Source organism: Neofelis nebulosa, chromosome 1, assembly GCF_028018385.1.
Source record: "Neofelis nebulosa isolate mNeoNeb1 chromosome 1, mNeoNeb1.pri, whole genome shotgun sequence".
Taxonomy (NCBI): Eukaryota; Metazoa; Chordata; class Mammalia; order Carnivora; family Felidae; genus Neofelis; species Neofelis nebulosa.
In genome coordinates this window covers 61519585-61530134 of record NC_080782.1, presented here as the reverse complement: position 1 = coordinate 61530134, position 10550 = coordinate 61519585, and the positions used below count along the sequence as shown (strand labels likewise).

At 47.1% G+C, this 10550-nt stretch overlaps 1 long non-coding RNA gene across 2 annotated transcripts in view; it reads left to right on the top strand.

Annotated features, from left to right (window-relative positions):
• The window catches only part of LOC131508085 (uncharacterized), a 68835-nt gene extending 62862 nt beyond the window's left edge, over nucleotides 1–5973 (top strand). For both annotated transcript variants that reach the window (XR_009259839.1, XR_009259840.1), the window contains exon 5: nucleotides 5780–5973. This is a non-coding gene — a long non-coding RNA (uncharacterized LOC131508085). The remainder of the gene's footprint in view (nucleotides 1–5779) is intronic.
• Nucleotides 5974–10550: the final 4577 nt, after the last annotated feature.

Here is a 10550-nt window from a genome sequence, read left to right as displayed (position 1 = left end):
GGGTGTCTGTGGGAATCACTCAGCTCCTGCTATGGCTATTGGCTGCCAGGAGTTTGATTCTGAGTTGGTGTCTCAGCTGAGCTCCTGGACCACAGCCAGCAAAGATCAAAGACCCATGGAAGTCAAATACAGTGGGTGACCGCACCCACCATGCCTGGAAGAGGAGTCCCTTTCAGAGGGAGGTTCTAAATTTTGACGACACCTCTATCCTGGTATCATGGAGCAGGAGTTAGCAGCACATATGACCTTGGACAAGCCACTTTACCTCCTTAATTCTCAGCCTCCCATTCTGAAGATAGAACTTAATCATTTCTAAAATTCTGATTCCTTGTTGTGCATTTTAAGAGCACCTTTGAAACTATCAGAAAGCCTAGTCTATGTAAAAGGACACTTGCAGATCTGAGAACATCCTGCTTTCCAGGCTGGAAAGTTTCAAAAAGAGATATTGGGGCCAAGGGAATGGAGGACAGAGGCTGAGCTAGCCAATGCAGAAAGAGGTGGGAGGGACTGGCTAGATTTGTCCCTGTCTTCTCTTTCACCATCTCTGTCCCTCACACAGAGGATTCTTCAACTCGCTGTGAAGTCCCTCTAGGAGCATCCGTCCTCCATACTCCATCAAACCTCCTAACAGAACTTCTTCAACAGTGTGCATGCACTCCTGAATTCTCCCTGTCACCATAACCAGTGGCCCCGAAACTCACTCCTGGCTCCAGCCCCATAGGAAGGCACAAGGGATTTCCCAGAGGCTTGGCTTTGCACCCTGAGAGAGCCAGGAGCCAGGAGTCTGTCTGATGGAGAGAGCATAGGCTGTGGCAGGAAGCCCTGAGGCCCTCCTGCCCTCCTGACATGGTGGCCAAGCTCCTGCCCTGCCCCAGCTGGTCTTGGAGGTGAGAAGGTGGTGAGACAGGAGAGAGGTAGGAGAGGGAGCAAATGAAGCTGCTAGGAGTAAAAGGAGGTAGGACTGAACGGGTGGGCATTGGCGTGTGGTGCCCCATAGAAGCCTCTGGCTCCAAGTCAGTTTCCTTAGTGCGCCCCAGCCTGGCCTGCCTTGCAAACATTTCTGTGCGCTCGAAGAGAAAGCTCTTTGGTTTCTCCAGAGAGGCCTTGCTTTCACCTGGGAACCTTGAAGGCGGCTGAAACAGGCCTGGTTGAGGAGCTGGTTTTCAGGTTCTCCTTGAATGGAAAGTGGTTTGTGGCTTTTCTCAGAGTTTCCAAGGTGTTCTCACATAAAACAAAGGCTCACAAGTAACAAAGACAATTCAGAGCTGGGGCTGGGGTGGGAGTGGGGTGTCCTATGACTCAGGAACAGTGAGACTTAGATGAAAGAACACGGGCCGGCTGGGTGGCTTTTGGCAGTTTACTTAAGCCTCTTTGGACCTCGGTTTCCTTTTCTGACAAACAGAGATGATGGTTTCTTGCAGTGTTGCTGAAGAATTCAGCAATGACAGGGGCTCCTGGGTGGCTCAGTCAGTTGAGTGTCTGACTTCGGCTCAGGTCATGATCTCACCGTTTGCGGGTTTAAGCCCCACGTTGGGCTCTGTGCTGACAGCTCAGAGCCTGGAGCCTGCTTTGGGTTCTGTGTCTCCCTCTCTCTCTCTCTGCCCCTCCTGCACTCACACTCTGTCTCTCAAAAATAAATAAATGTTAAAAAAATTAAAAAAAAAAGAATTCAAGGACAGCTGTAAGGGCATATCTGAAGCTACCTGGCACATTGTAGGTACTCACTAAATTGTTCTTTTATTCTGATGTTAGTATCGTTTCATGTTTATACTTCTCTGTCCAATCCTCCATCCAGTATCTGTCTATGTCTATCATGAATTTATCATATTTCTCATCACTATCATTAATTTGTCATCTATTATCTATCTATTATCCATTTATCCTGTATTCAGTCTTCCCAATCAGATTGTAGTGCTTTCATTGTGTGGGTCTGTACTATCCTTCTGTGTGGGCATCCGGTAAATATGTTAATAGACTGACTATACCTGGGGTCAGGGCAAGCCAAAACTCAAATTACCAAAGTAGGTACAATAAGGGGTTTTATCTCCCAGTTTCAAACAATGCTTGAATCTCATGCCAGCTTCTTAGATTTCTTTCAGAACAACTGAAGGAATAAATGCCCAGAGTAGGGAGTTTCCATGGAAGCCAAGTCCTGCTTCCAGTGGTCTTGGCCTTGCTCCTTGGCTCCAGAACCCCCAGCAGCCTCTGTACCATCCAAACCACCTAGCTTCCAAGTGTGACCTCTAGTCTCAGGATGCCTGAGGTCAGTGGTATTTTAGGATGTTCAGCTATGCAGACACACTGCCCATGGGTTACTCATGCCGGTGGCTGCCTCCTACACGACGTAGCTGCACACCCTCCTAGAATGTGTCCCAGAAAAACAAAGGCCAGAGCGAGGGAGTATGCCTTGCCTGGTGCATCAATCACCATGCACACAAGATGCTATTAAATCATAATAATGCCATCCGTTTATATGGTGCTTTGTAGTTTTCAGAGCCTTCACACGTGCCTGTGCCTTGTCTTATTTGAGCCACATTAAAATCCTGTGAAGCAAGCAGGGTTCATTCCTTTATTTTCATTTTGTGGATGAGAAAGCTGTGCCCAGAGTCACACAGCTACTAAGTATGGACTGGAACCCAGGTCTTAGGATTTTGGGTCCGCTGCTTGCCTCACATGTCCATTCAGTGATTTGGGGTCGGGGCTGGGGAGAACAGAGGAATAGAGTTCAAGTGAAGCAGGGGACAGAGCCAGCCTTTGGATCTTCCTCTGGCCTGGGAGGCCATGCTGGAACAAGGCCACCAAGCACCTGTGATCCCAGGAAATGCTGTCTGTCAGAATGAACACCCCACAACCCTGCCAACCCCTCTGGAAACTCTAGACATCCTGGATTTCCTTATTCCCTGCCCCCCCCCATCAACTGATCCCCACTCCAGATACTGTCTTGTTTATCTCATCTGTATCTCCTCACCTTGGAGACTGAGGTCTCCTAAAAGAGACCTGCAGGCACCAGGCCCTGTGTAAGATGAGCCTCTGAAGTGTGGGCAGAAAATATTAGAATTTCTAGAACTTCAAACAATGGGAAAGACATTGCATTTTCTAGTATTTACTATGTGATGGGTACTGGCCACTCACTGCTCTGTCAGTCAGGCCATCCAAGGTCACATACCAAAGTCACATACCAATCAGCCTGGCCACACTGGCCTGAGATAGAGCAGGGGCTCTAAACTTGGAGGGCTTGGCACCCACTCCTTTGCTTTCTGTGTAACTTGACCTTCTGCAGGGCAGGTGGGCCAAGTTAAATGAATTTATGATTTGTTTTCACTAAATAAACCCTGAAGAAATAGATACATGCTTAAAAATGAGTCCCGCCAGAGGAAACTACTTCAAGAAGATAGCATTAATAATGCAAACAGAGGCAAACAGCAAGAAATTGGTAGTGTTGATGTTTGGCCTACCTAATGCCCAGCTTAATTAAACATCTTCCATGTGAAGAGTTCAGGTGGTTTTCAAACCTTCTGGTTAAAAATATAAAATACACAAGAACAACTGATGGACATCAAGAAAAAATGGAAATTTGCCAGCTGGATTTAAACAAAAGCCTTTGTATAATTGGTGAGGAAGACTGAAACATTAATATTTTAGTAAGCACAGCCAATGAAGCACTTTTTTCATTTGGATGTCTGTACCTTACTGTGGTATCTTTTTTCAATTCTGAAAGCTGTAAGAATCAAGCATCAAAGTAATTTGCACTTAAAACCCGATCTTCTAAATACTGAACTGCAAAATGTTAATATGAAGGTAGCACAAACATAATAAAACATATCAACCACATAGCACTCACTAAAAACATCAGCATTCGTAATAATTCCTTTCAGTGAAAAGGTTTTTTTGTATTATTAACAAAATAAAAGCCTTAAAAGAAGTGTTATTTTATCCTTAGCTCATTCATTTAAATTCTTCTTTCTATGAGTTAACTATGGTATTGTGATTTATAATATGAAATACATATTTGGTCTTTGTCCTTCTTACTGGCCCGGAGGTAAAATTCTTGTGATTTTTCCCGGTGATGAGAGTAATAACTATGTCTTTTGTTATGTTAATGTGGTCACTTTTGGAATGCCCCTGGGTCACCTAAGGGTGGGGGCTGGTTGCCAGAGGAGGCCACCAGGTGATTCGAGGATTGGAACTTTCAGTCCCACCCGCTATTTCCAGGGAGGGCAGAGGGGGCTGGAGGTTGAAACAACCACCATAGGCTAATGACTCAATCAATTATGTTTAAGTAATGAAGCCTCCATAAAATCTCAACAAGACAGGGTTCAGAAAGTTTCTGCCTTGGTGAACACATGGAGGTAACCAGGAAAGTGGTGGGCACGGAGAGGGCATGGGAGCTCTGTGCCCTTCCCCGTATCTTGCCTTGTGCATCACTTGTATCCGGCTGTTCCTGAGCTATATCCCTCATAATAAACCGGTAATCTAGTAAGTAAAATATTTCTGAGTTTTGTGAGCAAATTAATCGAACCCAAGGTCGTTAGAACCAAGGTCATTAGAGCCTCTGATCTACATGCTGGTTGGACAGAAGCACAGGTGATGGGCCACCTGCACTTGTGATTGGCATCTGAAGTTGAGGGTGGAGCAGTCTGGTGGGACTGAGCCCTTAACCTGTTGGATCTGATGCTTTCTCTGTGTAGATAGTCTCAGAATTGAGTTGGATTATAGGACATCCAGCTGATGTTGGAGAATTGCTTGTTGGTGTGGGGAAAAAACCCACACGTTGGAGGTGGGTACAGAATCATTACTTGCACCCATACTGTATTAGGACATGAGATACGTATGTGATTTCTATGTATATTGAGGGTACAGAGTCAAGAAAATATGGGGAAAGTTGGGCCAGGCCACTGAGGAAGTTCCTGGCTATTCTTTCATCTTCCAATTATATTTTTTCTACCACATATCACCAGACTGATTTTCATAAAGCCGCACAGGGGACTACATTCCTACTCTGATTTCTGCTTTCTGTTGAACCCCCTCTCCTAGAAAGAGTGGCAGCCCTAAGTGCCTTCTGGGGCTGGGCCACTGACTTGATGTAAGAAGAGGGTTGAATGTAAGGCATGGTGAAAGCAGCAGCAAGCAGGAGCATTCTTTGCCTTAAAATATTCCAACTTAAAAATTCTAAACCTTGGACAGACATGAGAAAACACTGCCCTGGCCTAGATGGAATTTGTGGGCTGGCTTCTGAAAACCCCTGAGGAGGTCAAGGCTGACCTTGGAAAATGCTCTCCATCTCTTCAGACAGATCTCTCGCTGCTTGCTCCCAAATGGAGTCTACACTGTGGTCATTGCTAATTGGTGCTGATCTTGGCCCTATACTAGTCCCTCTTCCTGGCCAAGTAAGCCCCAGCTGAACAAGTCTGGTTCTAATGCATCCTCCTCTGTGGAGCAACTTGACTTCCCCTTCCCAGAGCTGCCCGCACATGTTACTCTTACTCTTAGTGGGTTTTACTGTTCTCAACACATCACTGATCTGCCTGCCTCCACTACCAAGCTGGATGCTCCCTGAGGTCAGGTTCTTTGTCTTATTAATCAGTGCATCCCCAATACCAAGGTCAGTGCCTAGATCACTGGTGGGTGAGTCTGCTGAGCTAATGAAAGCATGTAAACAATGGCTACCTGTATGCTGGGTAACAGCAGTACATTATTAACTCTAGTGTTTGCTTCTAATTTCTAATAATAATAATAAGCACATGCCTTCTCCTTTCCCCCCTCCGCCCTCTCTCTGCAGCTCCCTCAGCTCCAGTGCATGCACTTTTGGACTTTATGTGCTTAACAGACAGGAAGTAAAAGAAATGGCAAGTGGTGAAAGTTTCTTTCTCAGCCATGTCTCTGGAGTGGAGACAAAACCATGCAGCGGGTCTGCCTAGATGTGCCCGTGTCAGCTTCACCAGGAGTACCTATTAAAGATGCACATTCCTGGGGCGCCTGGGTGGCTCAGTTGTTCGAGTGTCCAACTCTTGATTTCGGTTCAGGTCATGATCCCAGGGTTGTGGGATCAAGCCCTGTGTTGGGCTTTGTGCTGCATGTGGAGCCTGCTTGGGATTCTCTCTCTCTCCCTCTCCCTCTGCTCCTCCCCCAATTTGTGCTCTCTATCTCTCTCTAGAAGAAAATTTTTTAAAAATGCACATTCCTGGGCCCCTCTCCTGACCTACTGAATTGGAATCTCAAGAAGTATGGCCTGGGAATCTGAATTTTAATAAGATTCCCCAGGTAATTCTTCCTGGTTCTAAAATGTGAGGACTGCTGCTGTAAGGCAGAGCTCACCTTTCATTCACTCAGTGACGCAGTGAATCCGCAGTACTGAATAGCTACCCCTTCCATGCCAGGCACAGTGCTAAGTGCTGGTGGAACACGGCTGGCTCACACCTGGTCCTTCCTTTCTTTTGAAGCTCTTGGGTTAGAAGTGCAGACAGACAATAAATAAGAAACATATGTAACTACAACTTGTGATAAGAGCTCTTGGGGCAGCTGGGTGGCTCAGTCGGTTAAGCGTCTGACTTCGGTTCGGGTCATGATCTCATGCATGGTTCATGAGTTTGAGCTGGGGCTCTCTGCTGTCAGCTTGGACCCTGCTTCAGATCCTCTGTCTCCACCTCTCTCTGCCCCTCAAAACTGTCCCTCTCTCTGTCTCCCCCCCACCCCCCTCAAAAAGAAATAAACATTTAAAAAAGAGCTCTTAAGGAAAGGAGCAGACTATCACAACAGGGATTATAGAGAGGGCTGGGCAACTTAGAGTGACCGTAGAATGTCCCTTTGAAATGGGAAATTGAAGCCGATCCCCAGAGGATGAGAAGGAGTTGGCCATGTGTCAGGAAGGGAAGGGAGGTAGGAGGGGGCTGGGAGACACCTGTGGGTGAGCCACCTGGTTTAGGCAAAGGAGTCCTGATGGGGAGGAGAGGCTGAGGGCTGGCCTTGTGCCTCTCCAGGAGCTTTCCCCTCTCAAACACTGAGAAGCTGTAATGTCTACAGTAACATAAAACCTGGCTTAGACTTTGACCCTTCACGTCTCCTGGGTTCAGCCAGACTCCCACAGTCTGCGATCCAAAAGCCAGGGAGGTTTCATTCATTCTCTCCAACCCTGGCTGCTTTGTTCTTTTTCTCTCAACCTCTTCTTTTGAGCTGCTGTCACTGGTACCTTTAGAAGGCTGCCAGAGCTGTATTGAAGCATTCAAGACCTCAGAACTCACTCCCAAGCCATAAACACAATCACTGGCACTGTTGGCCATCGGGCAGGTGGAGAAAGGTGGGCTGGACTACAGGGAAGCAATGTTTTATGAGGGTAGACCATTCACACCCCCTCTGTGTACCCTGTGCACCCGTTCTCAGGAAGGTGGCTGGAGAAAAGGTTTGTTGCCATGTCCTATGCCAGCGACGGAGTTTCAGCAAAGCCAGGAGAGGGCAAGCGTCTCACCAAACCTCTGCCATCACTTTCCTATAAAAGATTGTGCTGGGCACATCCAGCCTTACCATATTCCCTGTACTCAAAACACAGAACCCAACCTAAAACAAACCCTTATGTCACTGCCACAGAGTAAGGCTATGGACATTACCTTAATTTGCCAAAATGTTTCACTGGTTTCCAGGGGTCCTTGAAGGTGGCCTATGCTTCTGAGCCCAGCGTGACCTCTCACTGCTTCAAAGAGGTCCAGCGGAATAAAAATTATTGTGAAGGGAAGGCACCTGAGCTCCTGAAACCTCTTATCTGCCTGAAAGCATTGCTTCATAAAGAATTCAAAATTGTCACGAAGCCCTTCCCCCAGAACAGCTAGGAAATGTTGATTCTTACCACCCCAGATAAGCACTTCATACCTAAACAAGCATGGTCACAAAACTGTCATATCTCCCATCTGTTCTCCTCAGGCCTCATTTATGTTTCCTGAAAGTCATTTGTTTTTCTGGTAAATGTTCTCTCTCCCCTCCCCCCACTTCTAAGGGGCCACTTTTTTTTCTGTAAGTGTCCTTCTCCTCACTCCTTCCCTTATTAAGATGGCATATAAGCCCCAATTCTAACTGCCTCTTTAAGTCACATTTCTTTGTGAACCCCCATATATATGTAAATAAAAACCTGTCTTTTCTCTTCCTAATCTGTCTTTTGTCTGTTTAATTCCCTGGCCCCAAACACCTTCAGAAGAGGATACAGGAAAAGTTCTTTCTCCCCAGCAGCTCCTTTTCATTTACCAGGTTGTCCCTGCCCACCCAGGATTCCTGGCATCTTCCTCAGAAGTCAAGAGGAGTCTCTCTGGATGAGAGGGGCTGAGGGTCTGTTTACCACAGGGAGACACGAGAAGACGCTGGTGAGGCCATCGGAGCCCAGGGTGCTGGGGTTGGTTTGGGATCAGCCATTTCAGTTTACATGCCTGAGCAGAACACAGCAGAAGCATTGGAGTCAAAAGTGGGATCTGATACCTTGGCTCTGATAATTCCTACTCTGCGATCTTGGTAAATCACCTAATCATCTTGAACTTCAGCTTTTCATCTGTATAATGGGGATAATAATACCTACTCTGTGGCATCAGCATAGGGAGTATACCTTGCATTATGCCTGACACACAAGTGGTGCTCAATAAATATTTTTTATCTGTGATTTCACACCCAGGGCCTTCAGTGGCTAGTTGCACACTCCCTGGCAGTGTTTTGTGTTATAAGCTGCTGACATGACACCCTGGCGCCAGGAAGCTGCCAGCCCCCAGGCTGCAGGGACAGCTGACACAAAGGGATCTTTGCAGTACCTGGCTGTCAGGGTCTGCAGAGCCATTAGCCTGCCAGGGGAGCTCCAGAGCCCTGGAATACAGACTAGCACAGGTGTGGGTTCACTTCACTGACCTTCAAAGGGGCTCATCGTCACTTCAGGGCGAACCCACGTGTGAGCTGCCTACTGTCACAGCTAAGTTTTCTATTTCTTAGAAAGTTCGCAGGGGTGCCTGGGTGGCTTGGTCGGTTAAGCGTCCGACTTCGGCTCAGGTCGTGATCTCGTGGACTGTGAGTTCGATCCCCGCGTCAGGCTCTGTGCTGACAGCTCAGAGCCTGGAGCCTGTTTCAGATTGTGCGTCTCCCTCTCTCTCTGCCCCTCCCCTGTTCATGCTCTGTCTCTCTCTGTCTCAAAAATAAACGTTAAAAAAAAATTAAAAAAAAAAAGAAAGCAAGTTCGCATAGGGGCACCTGGGTGGTTAAGCGTCCGACTCTTGGTTTCGGCTCAGGTCATGATTTCACGGTTTGGGGGTTCAAACCCTGCATCGAGCCCTGCACGGCTGGTGCAGGGCCTGCTTGGGATTCTCTCTCTCTCCCCCTCTCTCTGCCCCTCCCCTGCTCTCTCTGTCTCTCAAAAATAAGTAAACTTAAAAAAAAAGTTAGGATAGAATTTGAGAGCCTACCATGTGTCAGATGCTTTTCTAGGTGTTGGGGACATAGCTGTGAACAAAACAGGCAGAGTTTCTGCTCTCCAGAAATATACATTCTAGTGAGGAGAGACAAACAAAATAAATAAATGCATATCACATAGGTGCTGAGTCAGGTAGAGATAAGCATTATGAAGAACTATAAAGCTAAAGGCATGGGGAATGGTAGGGGTTCTATTTCAGATGGGGTGGTCATGGAGGCCTGTCTGAGGAGGTGACATTAGAGGGAGGCCCGAAGGAAGGGATATGCTGTCCCATCCTGACTTCTCTCCTCTAGCCCTATTCCCCGTCAATAGTCTTTCTGAAATTCTCCTCCCATCAGGTGACTTCCCTGGTTAAAGATCCTTCAGTGGCTTTTTTCCTAAGTAAAGCCCTTTGGACATGGCATTCAAAACCTTCAGGGTCTGGCCACAAAGATACTCACCTTCCATCTCTGCTTCACTCTGCAATTATCAACCCACACAGAACCACTTACAGTTCTCCAAGTCTCTCTCTGTCTCTCTCTGTCTCTCCCTTTCTCCCTTCTCCACCTCTTCCTTCTCTCTCACCCAGCTTTGCACATGCTGTTCCGTGCCAGGAACATCCTTTGTCCTCTTCTTAGTATCCATCGGGCCAATCTCAACAGGTCCCTTGGAGTCCATCTTGTCCCCACCAGGTTTCCCTCCTTCCTCTATGCTGACTGCTACACCATAGCACCTCCAGTCCCAGCGTCCAGTCCACCAGAGACCACAGAGGACATGGTTTGTATCCTCCCTGCCCTACGCCAGGTGATGAGCTCCTAGATAAATCACTTGCATCCATTTTTAATACCCAGCATAGAACTGGACACTTTGTAGGCACTGAATGAATTAATGAATAAGGAAAAGAATCCGTTCTATTCATTCTCCACCATTTCAGTGAGCCCTTTCCAGCATGGCATGTTTCATGTAGCATGAAAACTACATCCAGTGTCTTTATCCCAGGAAATGTCCTTTTTCTCCCCACTATCTGGTCAGGAGTCCTTTCCACTGTTGTCCCCGTGTTTTCCTGTTTCATGCTATCTCCTTTCTTGACTCACCTCTGCAGGCCGGTGTCTCCAGTTGTGGGTCTGGGGCCCAGACCTGC